The sequence below is a fragment of the Vespa mandarinia genome, chromosome 11 (assembly GCF_050613455.1).
Source record: "Vespa mandarinia isolate Hongniang chromosome 11, ASM5061345v1, whole genome shotgun sequence".
Lineage (NCBI taxonomy): Eukaryota > Metazoa > Arthropoda > Insecta > Hymenoptera > Vespidae > Vespa > Vespa mandarinia.
The window spans coordinates 1,305,001-1,322,500 of record NC_140820.1 but is presented as its reverse complement, the minus strand read 5'-3'; the positions used below and the strand labels follow the sequence as shown (position 1 = coordinate 1,322,500).

At 33.5% G+C, this 17,500-nt stretch overlaps 1 protein-coding gene across 9 annotated transcripts in view; it reads right to left on the bottom strand.

Annotated features, from left to right (window-relative positions):
• The window catches only part of Lar (tyrosine-protein phosphatase Lar), a 494,163-nt gene that overhangs the window by 57,715 nt on the left and 418,948 nt on the right, over nucleotides 1-17,500 (bottom strand). Inside the window, exon 1 of one of the 9 annotated variants that reach the window (XM_035866065.2) lies at nucleotides 8,760-8,818. The exons of the other annotated variants lie outside the window; for them this stretch is intronic. The gene's annotated coding sequence lies outside the window, so the exon portion shown is untranslated. Of the gene's footprint in view, nucleotides 1-8,759; nucleotides 8,819-17,500 lie in introns of those variants that run through there. 9 annotated transcript variants of the gene reach the window in all.

The following is a 17,500-nucleotide window of genomic DNA, read 5'->3' as shown; positions in this document are numbered from 1 at the left end:
CTGTCTCTCTCTTTTTGTTTCTTTTTTGTTTCCCCCTACAACCTTTTCGCCTCATTTCTTTTGCAGAAAGCATAACTCGGTCTCTCCCCCCCCTCTCTCTCTCTCTCTCTCTCTCAAAATGAACTTTTAAAATGGACTATATATATATATATATATATATGTGTGTATGTATATATATATATGTACAATTCCCGATGGACTTTGAAAAGGAAGGAAAGAAGGAGGAGAAGAAGAAGAAAAAGAAAAAGAGAAAAAAGAAGAGAAGAAGAAAAAGAAGAAGATGATAAAAAAGAAAAAGGGAAAAAGATAAAGAGGAAGAAAGAAAGAAAGAAAGAAAGAAAGAAAGAAAGAAAGAAAGAAAGAAGAAGATTGTAGGGGAATAGATTTGGTAGAAAGGACTTAGAACTCTAGACGATACTTTCAATTTTATTGCTTGATCCTTTCGCCAATTTTACGTTTTTCTGCCTACTTTCAAAGAGTAGTTCGAACTGACTGGCTAGTCGAAAAGTTTTCAATCCCTATGGAGACAGGAAGAGTCGAGTTTGGACCACTTGGGTGTCCCAAAACACTTGAAAAAGTTTCTTTTGGAAAGGAGACGAAAACGAAGGACGATGGAAGAAGAAATGGCACAGAGAGAGAGAGAGAGAGAGAGAAAGAGAGAGAGTGATACAAGAAAAAGAATAGAACAAGATTGTGTAACTTGAGGGAAAATTTGCATGGGAGATGTTTAACGAGGAAGAAAAGATAAAGCTTTAAAAGAAGATTACACGAAAGAGATACAACAAAGTTTTGTTCCTTCATCATCATGGAGATCCTTCGATAAATTTTGAAGAAAATGTTGAAAAAATATCACAGAGAGAGAGAGAGAGAGAGAGAGAGAGAGAGAAAGATGGATAAGATAAAAATCAAAAAGAGAATCGATTTAAATCGGACGATTACATGAAAAACAATTTGATTTTCGTCGATCATTGTTCTTTCTAAATCGTAAAATATTCTCTTTTTTCTCTCTCGAAAGAATAAATAAATAGATCGAATTTTTGACTTATCATCTTTTCTGTTTGTCAATATAAAAAAAAAAAAAAAAAAAAAAAAAAAGAAAAACCCAAAAAAGAAGAACAAAAAACAAAAAAAAAAAAAAAAAGAATCGTATTTATCCGTGGACTCAAAGAAATAATTCATTAATCATCGGGTGCTCCTAGGGTATATACGAATTGAGATAGGGAAAAAAAAATTTGGAGTGAGTAAAGTTATGAAAAAAAAAAGAATAAGAAAAAAAAGAGAGAAAGAGAGAGAGAGAGAGAGAGAGAGAGAGAGGAAAATTGTGAGACGATTAACGCGAGAAATTCGAGATACCATGACGTCAAAGGGAAGAGAAAGAGAGAGAGAGAAAGAGAGAGAAAGACAGAGACAGAGAGCTTGATCTTGGGCGTGAACGAGAGAGGAAAAAAAGGAAGAAAAAATGGTGATAGGGATAAAGGGAAGAAAAAGAGGAAGCAAAAGCAAGAGATATATATATATATATATATATATATATATATATATATATATATATATATATATATATATATAGAGAGAGAGAGAGAGAGAGAGGAAGAGAAGGGTTTTCTTTAAGAGGGAAAAGAGAGGATCGTATTGAGAAAGACGAAGAAGAAGCACAGAGAGTCAATAAGCGACGAGCCGATAAACCACGCTACCCTGTGTGAGAATCTCACCGTAAAAGTCTCGTGCAAACGCGCCTTCATAATTCAGGTGCATAAGGCGATGCAGCTGGAGCCGCCATTCCGACACACACACACACACACATATATATATAAACATGGAGGACCTGACTTACGTCATTTCAAGGGAAAATCGATCTATGCGAGATTGCCTCGCTGGCAGAAAAAGAGCTGTGCGTTGAAGAAAAAGAAGAAGAAAAATAGAAGAGGGAGGTGAAAAAGAAGAAGAAGAAGAATGAGTAAGAAGGACGAGGAAAGGAAATGGAAAATCGGCCGGCATTAGAAACCGAAAGAAAATCCATGAAACTCCCAACGATTAAATTCGAATAAGAGGAAACCTTTCCAACGACCAGAAAGAACCCTTTTGAACCCAATACGCTCGAACGAGCCAAGTTTCAATGTCTCCTCTTTTTTTTCTCCTACCTTGTACTCCTCCCTAATCTCAAAACTCCTACTCGTTCCACCCACGATCATCACCTCTCTTTTCTTATTTTTCCTCTTAATGTTTCCTTTTCTTTTTATTTGTTTGTTTGTTCGTCTTTTTCGTTGTTTTTTTTTTTTCCTTTGGTTCCTTTGATAACTGACTTTTTTTTCATTTGTTCGTTTATTTATTTATTTTGTTTTTCTTTTTTCTCTCTTTTTTTTTTTTTTTTTTTTTTTTTTTTTTACGGTGACACCTGTCGAAAGAATGAAATATTTCGCCTGGCGGAAATGACTTTAATTCGAAGGTACGAATTAAATCATCCTTTTACTTATGCAGAAAGGAGGAAGAAAATGAGGTGGGTGGAAGGAGGTAGAGGAGGAGGAGGAGGAGGAGGAGAAAGGACTGCCGGAACGGAGACGTTAAGATAAAATAAGTAAGGATTTTTAATTAAATATACGAAAAGCGAAAATATGCGAATTCAATTTTGACCGACGCTCCTTTTATCTCTTGAGCTTTTGAACGAATGGTCACAATGTACGCCACGAAAGAATCTTATAATAGAAAATTTCTATTTTCTTTTTTTTCCCTCTCTCTCTCTCTCTCTCTCTCTCTTTCTCTTTCTCTCTTTTTCTCTCGAGACGAAGAATTTTTTGTCTATCTTTTTTTCTTTCTTCATCTTTTAATCCCTCTTTTTAATTCGATACGAGCCACGATGGAAAGAAGGGGAAAACGAGAGAGAGAGAGAGAGAGAGAGAGAGAGAGAGAGAGAGAGAGAGAGAGAGAGAGAGAAAGAAAAGGGGGGGATGGGGGGTTGGGCATGGGTGGAAGTTAATCGACGATAAGTTTAATAATTTTGATAAAGAATGACGGGGGTAGGAGAGGGAGGGCGGAACGAGAGAAATTGCGAAAGGAGAGCTCGTAAAAATATTAACCGAGGACCCATCTTTAAACGAGTCCCTTCCTATCTATCTATCTTTTTCGGTGCTATGGCATTAGGGGGATTAGGCTTTAAAGACTAAACTTTTCTCGAGAATAAGAGGGAAAAAGAAAGAGGATGGAGAAAGAAGATGGAAGAAGGGTACCCCTAAATCGTCGTTTGATCTTCTTGATTAATTCGTGCGAACGTGATGGTCTGACAGTACGAATGAAATGGATCTCAGGGAAAAAGGCTTCCGCGGCTTCTCGAGTTGAGCTAAAATAAAAGAGAGAGAGAGAGAGAGAGAGAGAGAGAAAAGAGGGGAGGAAGAGATAGAGAGAGAGAGAGAGAGAGATAGAAAAGAAATACAAGTTGAAAAGAAAAGATCTGAAAGGAAGGAGATCGATGATAGATTCGAAGGACGGAGGATCAGCTCTTCCTCCTTATCCTCTTCTTCCTTCTCCTTCTTTTTGTTACGTGAAAAGCTATCTCCAGTTTGTGAAAAGTTTTTCGTTAAAAAATAATCATCAAAAGGATAGTCATTCGACGTAAACGTAATAAAACATTTCTAAAATAATCGAAAGAAATTCCCTTAAATGACTTTCCATTTCTAAAATCTCACTTATGTGTTTCTGTATATGTATATGCGTATGTGTGAGACGAAGCTTTCGGACGAATAAAAAGGAAAAAAAAATAGAACAAAAAAAAAGAGAAAGAAAGAAAGAAAGAAAGAAAGAAAGAAAGAAAGATTAAAAAAAATAAAAAGTAATAAAAAAGAATTTCCACGAAGAAAAATCACACCTGCGATCTCTAATTCCACATTCTTATCTTATTTATTTATTTTTTTTTTTTTATATCTAATAAAATATTTTCCATGAAAACAAATTTAACAAGAACAAATATATTATTCTACTCGTAAAAAACGTTTGAACATGTGTACGACTACGTTGGCTAGTAATATAGCCGTGTATGTAGATTTTCGTTTATTGAAATATACCAACTTTTTTTTCTCTTTTTTTTCTCTCTTCTTTTTTCTCTTTTCTTTTTTTTTTTTTTTTTTTTTTGTTTTTTCTAATAAGAGGTAAACGAATGATTCGTTCTCTTTAATGTTCTTGAGCGATGTTCCATTGAATAAAATTCGTGTATGGGGAGATAGAAAAAAAAAAGAGAGAAAGAGAGAGAGAGAGAGAGAGAGAGAGAGAATAAAGAGAAAAAGGGATGAGAAATGAAACAAATCGAGGAGCGAACGTGAAAAGTGAACTTCGTGTTTGCGTCAGGTTTCGTTGAAGTACTGAAAAAAAAGAAAGAGATAAATAAAGGGATAAAAAGAAAGAGAAAGAGAGAGAGAGAGAGAGAAAGAGAGAAAATATATTTTGTGGTCTATTCCCATCGATTAATTATGAGGATCGGTGAGAATGTCTTTCCATCCCTTCGTGGTATTACGAAGGACGTATTTTGGCTGTACGTGGATTACGAAGCCCTTTTCAAAAAGACGTTCATCGTTTATGCCATTATGGATTAAATTGTATGTGTATATATATATATATATATATATGTATATATATATGTATATATAAAAGGACCCTTTGAAGGTACGTTTCCGTCCTAAATGTTCTCTCCTTTTTTGCTCTAATGGTTCCATTCTCGCGAAGGATGGACCTTAAGCTATATCATTTTAATCCCTTCATCCGTACGTTTAAATCCATGACGGTCGTATCTCGTAAGAGCCGAACGGGTGGGGGGAGGAGAGGGGATCAGTCCCTTTCTCCCATTAATACTCCCGCCCCCTTCCCTTCCCTTCCCTTCCCCCACCATGGGGAATAGAATTTTTCTCTCTTTTTTTTCTTTTTTTCTTTTTTTTTTTTTTTTCTTTTCAATTTTTTATTCTTTAATCTTTCGTCCCATTTATCGAAAGAAATTTTTCGAAAGGGATCTCTTATCTAATACGATCTTCGAATTAATTAATTTTCCTTTATATTTTTTCCATTATCTCTCGAAATCGACCTTTCAACTTCTTACGTCTTAATTATTCTCGACGATTAGATATTTGTCTAATTCACGGGTATGAAGGAATGAAGATAGAAAACAGAGACAGAGACAGAGAAAAAGAAAGAGACAGGACTTTGTTTTAGATTAATTTATCTGATGTTTATATTAATTTTCTTTCTTTTATGGCCATGTTTTTTTTTTTTCTTTACAAACGAATAAATTTTCGAAGATAAACATCAAGTAAAAGAAGAGTGTATATATATATATATATATATATATATATATATATATATATATGTATATATTATCTGGCAGAGCGCGAAAAGTAACTCGTAATGATTTGCAAACAAGCCGTTAACTTCCATGGTTATATTGAGGGTTCAATGGTACGAGAACCTTCGAAATGAAGTTAACTCCGTGTGCAGACCACTGGCGAGTGCTGTCAGGCGAATAAAGTTTAAGCTTCCGTGCACACAAGACGTTGGAAATACGAACTTGCTTTAGGAATACCGAGAGTGTTGGTGTAACTTCAACGTGTCTTCTCTTCTCTCTCTCTCTCTCTCTCTCTCTCTCTCTATCTATCTCTCTATCTTTCTCTTCAGTATCTATCTATCTATCTATCATCTATCTATCTATCTGTCTATCTATCTATCTTGTTCCATGCAACCATCTCTTTTGGGTTACTACGCTAACTAATTCAATCTTCTTCGAGATACTACTACCCTACTACTTTATCACCCTAAAGACGAATCATGGATTTTCTCAAGAAAATAAGATGTCGCTTTAAACGTCTTATCCTCCCTCTTCCCTCGCCATCCTCGTCCTCGTCTTCGTCGTCGTCGTCGTCGTCGTCGTCGTCGTCGTCGTCGTCGTCGTCGTCGTCGTCGTCGTCGTTGTCGTCGTCATACTATCACTAAGGACGAATGTAACGGCAAACTTTACACTTCCCAGAACGAAGTAATCCATTATTCAACTCGGCTTCTGTCTCGTGATATCTTCATACCAGTTTCGTCAATGTTTCCTTCAACCTTATGTAATTATATTAATTAAATACGCGATTTCTCATTAATTAATCCTTCTTAATTCTTGATAAATTGTAATGAAATAATATCGAATTTCTAAAATTATCTCTCTCTTTCTTTCTCTTTCTCTTTTTCTATCTGTCTCTCTTTTATTATATATCTAAGTGTAAATCTTGTAATTAATTTACGGAATAATATGCTATATATATATATATATATATATATATATAAAAGAAAATTAAGAAAAAATGTAATAAAGATCAAGTGCGATCTAAACGTACGATCTACATTCTCTTTTTCTCGTTAACGTTCTAAACCATGCGTAACAAACGGACATTAGCGGTTAGAGTGGAAAATCGAGTAGTCGATAATACGATGAAAAAGGATCTCTTTATAAAAATGGTTATGCGAATGGTTATGCAATGGCTGATGTACTTCATTCTCACCCTTCTCTCTCTCTCTCTCTCTCTCTCTCTCTCATGTTCCATTTTATTTTGAAATTTTCTGAAAAAATGTAGCGAACATCGTGGTTTGGATTATCGTATAACAAAAAAAAAAAAAAAAAAATTAAAAAAAAGAAGAGAGACCAATAGATAAAGAGAGAGAAAGAGAGAGAGAGAGAGAGAGAAAAGTTGGATAGTCGATATTTACGCGTTGCTCTACGTCGATTTGCACTTTCCTTGCAAATATGTTACACACACAAACACACACATACACATAAATATGTGTATATATAGATACGATGGGAGAGAAGAACGTAGGTATTCGATATTCATTCGGATATTTTCGATACGAGCTTGTGCATTCGAACGGCAATAATTTCATCGGAAATGCGCGATGAACGAGATGAAAATGTGACTCGTAAACAGGTCGTACGCCTAGGTCAGATTTATGCCTTTTCCTTCGTCGAAATAAACTCTCCAACACTTTTTTCCTATGTACACACACATATACATATGTGGCTTCCAATGCATAGTCTTTTAAGAAAACGCGAATATGCTTTTAGTTATATACGCGATCCATACATACATGCATACATACATACATACCGTGCATATATATATATATATGGAGTTCGGATTATTCGACGATATTTATATATAAATCCCGTTGAAAGATGATCGATAGTTTTTCTCGGGGGGAGAAAAGCAAAAAAGATAAGCAAAAAGGGGAAAAAACTAATAAAAAAAGACAAAAAAAAAAAAAAAGAAACGAAGGAAACCACTTGCAATACAAATTATTTAATTACACGTTTCGCTAATTAACTATACTATTTCATTATTTAACATCTAATTAAATTCGTTCATTATTGAAATTACATCGATCATAACTAGATTATATCGATAATAATCTGTGTAAGGGTTCAAATATCAGATATCTGTATAAACACGTTTATTTATTACTTATTATTTATTACTTATCGAAATATTTCTATAGATAAATATGTACATATATACATACATAAGTACATATATATATATATATATATATATATATATATATATATAAAAATTCAATTAACGAAAGTAAGATCGATGATTTTGTGCGAGAATTTAGATGTTGCTGGATCTGGAACCATGAGTTTCCCGTGTACTCTCTACGGTAGGAGACGGCTGTGTAAATATAGACGTGTACTTAACATAGGTAAATATATACAATTATACGTATACAACTATGTACACGAATATGTTCGTTCATGTTTATAATATTTACAGAGTATTCGAAAAGAAACAAATTGGGCGTACGTGTGTATTCATCAAAGGAAAAAGAAGTGTAAAAGAACAAGAAAAAGAGAGGGAGAGAAAGAAAGAAAGAGAGAAAGAAAGAAAGAGAGAAAGAAAGAAAGAGAGATAGATAAATAACTAAAGAGAGAGAGAGAGAGAGAGAGAGAGAGAGAGAGAGAGAGAGAGAGAGAGAGAGAGAGAGAGAGAGAGAGAGAGAGAGAGAGAGAGAGAGAGAGAGAGAGAGAGAGATGAGAAAGGTACGTGCTATGGAATCAATAATTTCATCAAAGGTAACTTCGTATATGATATATAGTACCAATTATAGAATGCCTCCTGGCTGTTCCTATACCAAAACATAAACGTTTAGTATTGTTACATTCGCAAACTGTTATTGGACAAGTGTCATTGAATTTAATAATATTAATTATAATAAAATATCGTAAGAGTTTTCTATCGATCGTATATACGTACATACATACATACATGCATATATATATATATATATATATATATATATATATATATATATATATATATATATACATATATATTTGCGAAGTTCTTCCTTCGAAATCGTTCGTAACAATACCGTATCGAATATTGTTTATCTCGTTCGAAAAAAGACAAAGACAAAATAAAAAATAATATCAATTACATGTACATCCTTAAAAATCTTATTAACAATTACATTGGAGAAAGATAAATAATCGAATGTTTCGATGTAATTTGAAAAAAAAAAAAAAAAAAAAAAGAAAGGAAGGGAGAAAAAGAAGGAAACAAAACTTACGTACAAAAAGATCATTTATATCTATAAGATAATTTTAAATAATTTGATTGAACAAACGATATAAAAAGATAAATACGATGGTTAATGTAATCTAAAAAATTAATCTATAAAAGTATATATATATATATATACGTATTGTATATAATTAATAATGAATAATTCAATTAAAAGATAATTACGTATGAACGATGTGAGAGATAAAAGAGACGTGTCCAACGGAGTTCAACACTCTTCGAAGGTTAAAAGCGTACTGAGGTACTAACAGATATTTGAAGGAGAGTAAACAGAGAAATAGATTGTCTAATTCCTCTATAATAACAACAGGGAATTGGGTAGAGATATAATGTGACCTTTTGAAATTTCGTACATACAAATAATACAAATACTAAATGACATTCCTATGGAATTGAAATCATATGTCTCTCTCTCTCTCTCTCTCTTCCTCTCTCTCTCCCTCTCTCTCTCTCTCTCTCTCTCTTCCTCTCTCTCTCCCTCTCTCTCTCTCTCTCTCTCTCTCTTTTCCTCTCTCATTCTTTCTAACATATTAAAATTATTATTAAAATTATTTCTAACAAATTAAAACTATAGTCCTCACGAAGTCTCATTAACTAATTATTTTCTAAAATTAGAATGTAATATAGAAAATATCGTTGTGGTGTGTTAGTCCCGTGATATATATATATATATATATATATATATATATATATATATATATATATGAGGTCAGAATTTCTGATTCTCGTTCCTGATGCCGTATATGTACATACACACATATACATGTACATAAATACATATGTGTATATCTATGTATATATATTTAAACGTGTACCAATGTACATGTTTATATACGGATACGAACGAGCGTGGGTTCGAAGCAGGCCTCGGTAGGAACTAATGGACATCCGGTATTTCGCGGTGAATTAAGCTAGATGCGGATGAAAGCTCGAGTCTGGCGTTCGAATTTCCCGCCTCCGGAATATGGTCTCGGTAGTAGACTTAAAATCCAAAGGGGAAGATCGAGGAAGCTGTAGAATATATATATATATATATATATATATATATATATATATATATGTTTGTGTGTATTTGTGCGTATGTACATACACATTCATATATATTTATACATATAGGTGTCTCTGTGTGAGTAAAAGCATTATGATCGAGCCGTGAAAACGGAAAATTATTGGCGGTTTCGTCGTGGTCTGATTGAGCGACCGCAAACGGGAATGGAACTTTATCAGACCAGATAGAGATAGATAGATAGATAGATAGATAGAGTGAGAGAGAGAAAGAGAGAGAGAGAGAGAGAGAGAGAGAGAGAGAGAGTCGATTCTACTACTGTGAAGAATATTATTGGCTGGAACGTGACGAGGTGGAAACTAATGCGTTCTGTGTACGTGCCGAATTCACACGAATACTAACACGACGTACCAATGGAGATCCTTTCTTTTTAATCTTTTTTTCTTTTCTTCATTTTTTTTTTTTAACCCCTTTTTTGTTTTCTTTTCTTTTTTATATTTACTTCCATCTCCTTCTATTATTTTCCATTTAGACGAAATCTTTTTTATTTTTGTTTGTAACGTTCGTTCATTCGTTCGTTCGTTGTTTTGTCCGCTTCTCATTTTTTCCTTATTTTCTTTTTATTTTTTTTTATTTTTTTTTGTTTGTTATTTCCTTGCCACCCCTCTTTTAATATCGACAGCGTATCTATGAATACAGAGATCATTCATAGAATACATCAGTGAAATGACATGGGATAATGGATCTCTTAGGAGTGAGAGAGAGAGAAAGAGAGAGAGAGAGAGAGAGAGAGAGAGAGAGAGAAGAGAGAAAACTTTATTAAATTTTTTCTATGACGAATTCTTTTGAAATATTCGATAATAAATGAAATAAGCGCGAATGGAATTATTGCTGTTAATAATATTATTATTATTAATATTATTATTGTTGTTATTATTATTTTTTATTATTATTATATACTATTATGAAACCGACGATTTCTTAGGGAAAAGAAGATTTATTCTTTTAGTCTTCGTTTGAGGATCATCCCAATAAGAAGATGTGGTTTATGGTTAAATGCGACGAGAGAAAAAATAACAATTTTTTATTTGGATCGTTTCCGACAAATATGCTGTGACTTCACTTTTTTTCTCTTTTCTCTCTCTCTCTCTCTCTCTCTCTCTCTCTCTTTCTTTTTCTATCGGTATAACGGAAATAGAATATTTACGCGTGCCATTTTCTACGAAACTCGACAATGTTTCGAATCCAAACTCGTCCCGATATTTACGCTTTACCTTTTGCCAAATATGCACGCACACGCGCGCACGAAAGAGAGAGAGAGTGAGAGAGAGAGAGAGAGAGAGAGAGAGAGAGAGAAGACAGCATCGATTTTATCTACGATTTTTATTTCTCAATTCGTTGTTTTCCTATGATGGCTCGACGGATACTTTTTGGCGCATTGTGATATTGATAGAAATAAAAAAATTGTGGAAACAAAACGTAATAATAATAATAATAATAATAATAATAATAATAATAATAATAATAATAATAATAATAATAATAATAATAGAAATAAAAGATAATAATAATAATAAAAGAAAAAAGAAGGAAAGGAAAAGAATAAAAAAAGAAGGAAAAAAAGGTGTGAATACACTAGAGGAAATAAAACATAAACGATGTTACTTGTGTACATATATATATATATATATATAGAAAAAACAATTAAACGAAAGAATGAATGACTGAAAAAGAAGAAAAAAGAAAAAGAAAATGAATAAATAAATAAAAAAAATTAAAAAATTAAAAAAAAATAAAGAGAAAGAAACAAAAGGAGGTGGTGGGGGCGGGGGCGGGGGTGGGCGAGGGTAGGGAAAGAAAATGAAAAAAAGAACAAAAATATCACTCCAACGAGGAATATGAATAACGGGTGTTAAACGATAAAGGCCAGTCTTCCGGGTTTATACGTATTGTTTTATTATATACATACGTATTCACGCATTGTACGTATTTACTTACGTATGCATGCATGCATGCATGCAAGCATCCATGCATGGATGCATGCATGCAAGCATTGCATCGTACGTATGTATTTACACGTACGTACACACCTATGTAATGTACGTTTTCTATAGCTTTCGCATCGTCGGTGGATTTCATTAAAATTCATTCGGCCGGATAAAGCGTTAAATGATACGAAAATGCGATGCGGATTTAAAGCAAATTACCTCGACGTTCATGCGAGACAATTATTATTCATAGTTCTTGTTACAAATTACCAAGCCATCGCGCTCCGATATGTATGACGTACTCATCCCTCATTCACGCGCGCGCGCACACATACACATACACATACACACATACATAGATACATTATACATATCATTCTCTCTTTCTCTCTCTCTTTCCTTGCTTGTTCCATTCCTCTCTCTCTCTCTCTCTCTCTCTCCTTCCTTCCTCTCATATCGTCGCGCGTTTGGTGATCAATCAAAACGAGTACGCTTGGAAAATTGGAAAGGCATTAATTGTGTAGGAACGTAAGGGAGAAAAATAATTCGGTCTATTAAACGCGCGCGAATCGATGTCAACGCACCGTTTAATTCGACGAGGCCACGTCGAATAATCATCAAACCTCATATCTTCGATAGAGAGAGAGAAAGAGAGGGAGAGAGAGAGAGAGAGAGAGAGAGAGAGAGAGAGAGAGAGAGAGAGAGATCAATCTTCGCGATTTATTATTATCGCTTATACCAAACGAAAAAAGATCTATCATTCGTATCGTTCACGAATAGGACCAAAAATGGTACCCACTTTCGAAAAGTGCCAGTTCAACATTTTTATCGATGCCCGTTATTTATTTATTTATTTATTTATTTCCTCTTTTTCTTCTTTGTTTACTCGTACGTACGTTCGCTCGTACGTTCGTACGTTTATTTGTTTGTTTTTTCGTTCGTTTGTTTCTCTCATTCCATCATTTCTTCGTTCCTTTTTTTCTTCTCTTCTTTTTATTTTTTCTCTCACTCCTTCATTTTTCCCTTCTTCTTTTTTCACTTCTTCCTCGTCATTTTTCTTTTCTCTTTTCTTTTCGTTTTCTTTTTCTTTTTCTTTTTCTTTTTCTTTTTCTTTTTCTTTTCTATTGTCTCACTATATAACATACAACGTCCAATAAAATTCGCTGGGATACTTTATGATGAACAATTTAATATAGAGGATATATAAATTCGTGTTCCTCCTTTTCGTGGCTATGTTAAAAGCGTTTAACAAAAGGGTATACGATGGAAGAACAAGGATATGAGAAGATAAAGGAGAGAGAAAGAGAGAAAGAGAGAGAGAGAGAGAGAGAAAGAAGATCGTATACTGTCGTATATTTAATGCGCCTCTTGCAATTGGTCCAGTGAGTTATGGACAACGTGTATCCTACCAACGGTGAGTGTTAATGAAATTTGCGGGTCATAGCTTTCCTGTCCCCAGACATTACTTGCTTTCTCTCTCTCTCTCTCTCTCTCTCTCTCTTTCTCTCTCCTTCTTTCTCTCTTCCTCTCTCTCGCTTTTATGTTAAAAGAGAAGATGGAAAGAGAAAGAGAGAGAGAGAGAGACACCCTCGGTAAAGTTTGCAAGCCTAATAACGCATTTGGTATCGTTATAGTTTATATGTGTTAAAAATTATTTCAAATTTTTTCCTTCGAATCACCTCATTTTTTTACTTTTTTTCTTTCCTTTTTCTTCTTTATTTGACCCACTACTCCCACCCTCTCCCTCCCTCACTACCATCACACACACTTCTTCCCTTTATAACCTTCACTCACTCCCGTACGCGTTCCTCACTATTCTCGTTTTACGTAAATCTCGCTATAATACGTAAGAAAACAAAAAAGAAAAAAAAAAAAAATAGGAAAAGATAAAATTGTCACATTTTCGCAGATCGATCTGCATTGTGAAATTGATAATTTTTCTCATTATTATTATTATTATTATTATTATTATTATTATTATTATTATTATTATTATTGTTATTGTTATTGTTATTATTGTTTCTTTTGGGAAAGAAATGATAATGAAAAGATGAAAAAAAAAGAAAAAAAAAGAAAACAAAGGAAAAAGAAAAAAGAAAAGAGAGAAAAATGATTGATTCTCTTACGAAACGATAATACAGATATTTACGGTTTACATGTGAAAATTAAAATGAAAGATGGTTTTTCTCTTTCACTTTTTTCTTTTTTCTCTTTCTTCTCTTTCTTTCCCCTTTTTTCTTCTTTTTTTTATTTTTTTTTTTGTTTTGTTTCTAATGGAAAACACCAAAAAGCATTCGTGTGTTTAACCTTTCTGTTTCAGATACAATTTTCTATTACCTTATATTAATCCACGTAAAGGAAAATCGTCGATGCGTAAAATATTATATTACATCGATATATAAAATTTTCTTATATTCGTAAGAAATTCGAAATTCCTTTCATTCGGATGGTTAGAAAACGTCGGAACGTTTTTATTGTTACTTTTTCAGACTATACTCCATCGTCACGCGGAATTACGAGTTTATAGAGAAGAAAGAAAAAGGAAGAAGGAAAAAGAGAGAGAGAGAGAGAGAGAGAGAGAGAGAGAGAGAAAGAAGCCTGTGATACCACCACCACCGAAGGGCAAAGTTGTTTAAAGAGTCGCCCTTGCTTTTGCGACTTGCAGACCGGCTTAAGGTCTCGACGCTTCGTTTCTTTCTTACGATCTCTCGTGCGAACAGAAAATCCCTTCCGTTTCCGTCTGTGTTTCTTCTCCAATTTTTTTTTCTCTATCCTTCTCTCTCTCTCTCTCTCTCTCTCTCTCTCTCTTTCTTCCTGTCTTTTTTTTCACTATTTCTATCTCTCTTCCGGCAGAACGAATTTTTATTTTCCCATTCTTTCATTTCCCTCTTTCTCGTACTCTTGTAATTTGTCGTCTTGAAAAATGCGAAATCGGAATAAGAAAATCACATTTGCGAGAGACCGGAACTTCTTTCTCATAAATCAGTAATTCGAACTTTTTGAAAATTTCGCGAAGTAATTCTCTGCGAATGGAAGAGAATGTGGAAAAATAATTTTCTCTTTCCTTCTTTTTTTTTCTTTTCTTTTTTTCTTAATAACAAACTATTTCTAACAAATTCCATAATGCACGTTAGCGTTGTGTATCTATATATATACATGTCTGTTTTTTTCAAAGTTGATTGGTAAGAGTTAGTTTTGAAGAAAATTATTTGCAAAACATTTTTTATAACAAATTGTTTATGACAAATTAAGGTTGAAAAGTTGTCAAAGACATATACGTATGTAGAAATGTTCACGGTCTGTGATGAGATTATGTAAAAAAAAAAAATTGTTTATAACGAATTTTTTTTAATAAATTATTTATAACAAATTAAGGTTGAAAAGTTGTCAAAGACATATACGTATGTAGAAATGTTCACGGTCTGTGATGAGATTACGTAAAAAAAAAAAAAATTGTTTATAACGAATTTTTTATAATAAATTGTTTATAACAAATTAAGGTTGAAAAGTTGTCAAAGACATATACGTATGTAGAAATGTTCACGGTCTGTGATGAGATTATGTAAAAAAATAAAAAAAAAAAAAATTGTTTATAACGAATTTTTTATAACAAATTGTTTATAACAAATTAACGTCGACAAGTTGTCAAATGCATACACGTTTGTATTAATATCCATGATTTTGGAAGATATTAACTGGTATGAAATTATTAAAAAAAATTTGTTTATAACAAATTGTTTATAACATATTGTTTATAACAAATTGTTTATAACGAATCGTTTGTAACGAATAAATGACGAAAAGTTATTCATTGCATATCCATATGCATTAAATGGGCGATTTTTGTAAAATTAATCGGTAAGAAATTGTTTAAAAAAATTGTTTATAAAAAAAATTGTTTATAACAAATTAGTGAACAAAAAAGTTGTTAAAATGTCTAACGCTTATATATAATTGTACGAATCGTATGCGATATATCATTGTTCATAACAAATTGTTTATAACAAAAATTGTTTATAACAAATTGTTAAATAATTATTTTAAATATTGTAAAAAGAAAAAAAAAATAAATAAAGAAAAAAATTCCCTTTGCAACGGATTTTTTTTCAAGTACCTACGACTTCTAATATCGAAGATATTTCCACTTAAAGTCGAATGACACACTGACCTACATAATTTCTTGGAAAAAATATGAATGACACAGTGACCTACATAAATTCTTGGAATTTACGTACGTCAGCTGACTGATTGACGTATAAATCGGTTGTATTATTTACTACGATGGCGTACTCGACGCGTCACCTGTTCATTAATATTATGAATGAAAAATTTCAAAGCGTCATATCTTCGTAACGAAAAATCGTAAAGAGTTGAAACCAAAACCATTTTAAAGAGAAAAACATCCTCTTTTTAATCACCTAATTGGATACTATCGTTATAATAGAATCAACTTCATCAATAATACGTACGTAAGTGGATATCCTCATTGTGATTAAGTATATCAACGATAAGACTTTTAAATTCGATTAAACTTTCTTATTTCAATGATAATTAGTATTTAATTGGACTTAAGTATTTAATTAAATGTGTCCATTCGTTCGTTCAAATTGATGAATAAAAATCTCTCTCAAGCGAGTTAGAATGGAAAAACGCTTGGTTTCTTTCTTCCGATTGGAAAGAATGAAGAAGTTAACGTCGCCGTTTAAATTCACGCAAAGAAGGATACGAGAAAAAACTAAGAGAAAGAGAGAGAGAGAGAGAGAGAGAGAGAGAGAGAGAGAGAGAGAGAAAGAGAGAGGAAAGAAAAAGACAGAAAACGAAGCAAAACAGCAGCAGCAGCAGCAGCAGTAGCAGCAGCAGCAGCAGCAGTAGCAGTAGTAGCAGCAATAGCAGCAGCAGCAACAGCAGCAGCAGCAGCTTCGGACAAGCGCGGAATCTCTCCATTAAAAGCTCAACAAAAGCTTGCTCAGAGCTTGTTTGGCCCAACGGGATGGAAAAAAGGCGTCGAAAGGAAAAGAAAGGAGAGGAGCTGGCGAGTGAAAAAGGTCGAAGGGAAGACGAAGGGTAAGAAGGGATGTCGGGGATAGAAAGAGGGGCAAAGGGAGGCGAGTAGGAGGAGGAGGAGGAGGAGGGAGGGGGGAGAGGGGTATGCCGGAGAAGAATGCCTGCTAATACTTGAAAAGCGTCAGCGAATGGTAGAACTCTAAGGGGAGCCGCGTAAGCGTGGATACAAGGAAAAAAAGTGTGGAAAAAGTAAACGAAGAGAGAGAGAGAGAAAGGAAATGACAGCTTCGCAAAACATTCGCGAAGTCACCGACAAAAGAAGATTCGTAGTGACTTCTTTGTTTCGGCGAACGACGAGAAGGCTTCCGTGTCGCTCGTGTTAATTGCGTTTTTAGTCTTCTCTTTCTTAATTTTCTTCTCCTATGAACGACGAGAGAGGAGAATCAAATTAACGGGAGAATTTCTACCTTTTATTTTTTTTTCGGTTCATTATTTTTTGCTAATTCTTTTGTTTTGTTTTGTTTTTTTTTCTCTCCTTCCGATCGAAGTACGAGCGAAAGACGGAAATCTATATAAAAAAAAAAAAAAAAAAACAAAAAAAGAGCGCAGTCTAATAGCATTTAGCAATAGCAAATATTTAATCGATACTAGTTGATGATAAAGAGAGAAAAGTAGAAAGAGAGAGAGATAGAGAGAGATAGATAAAGATAGAGAGAGATAGAGAGAGAAAAGTGAGAAAGATATAAATTCGAACACGAAACTTGTTTTACTTGAATCGTCAACAATTGCTGGGTACTTCAGTCCAATCAGCGGCTTGTTTTCAATACACGCTGAAACGTACTGATAAAAGTGAAAATATAGCGTGACAGAAAAAGACAGAGAGAGAGAAAGAGAGAGACAGAGAGAGA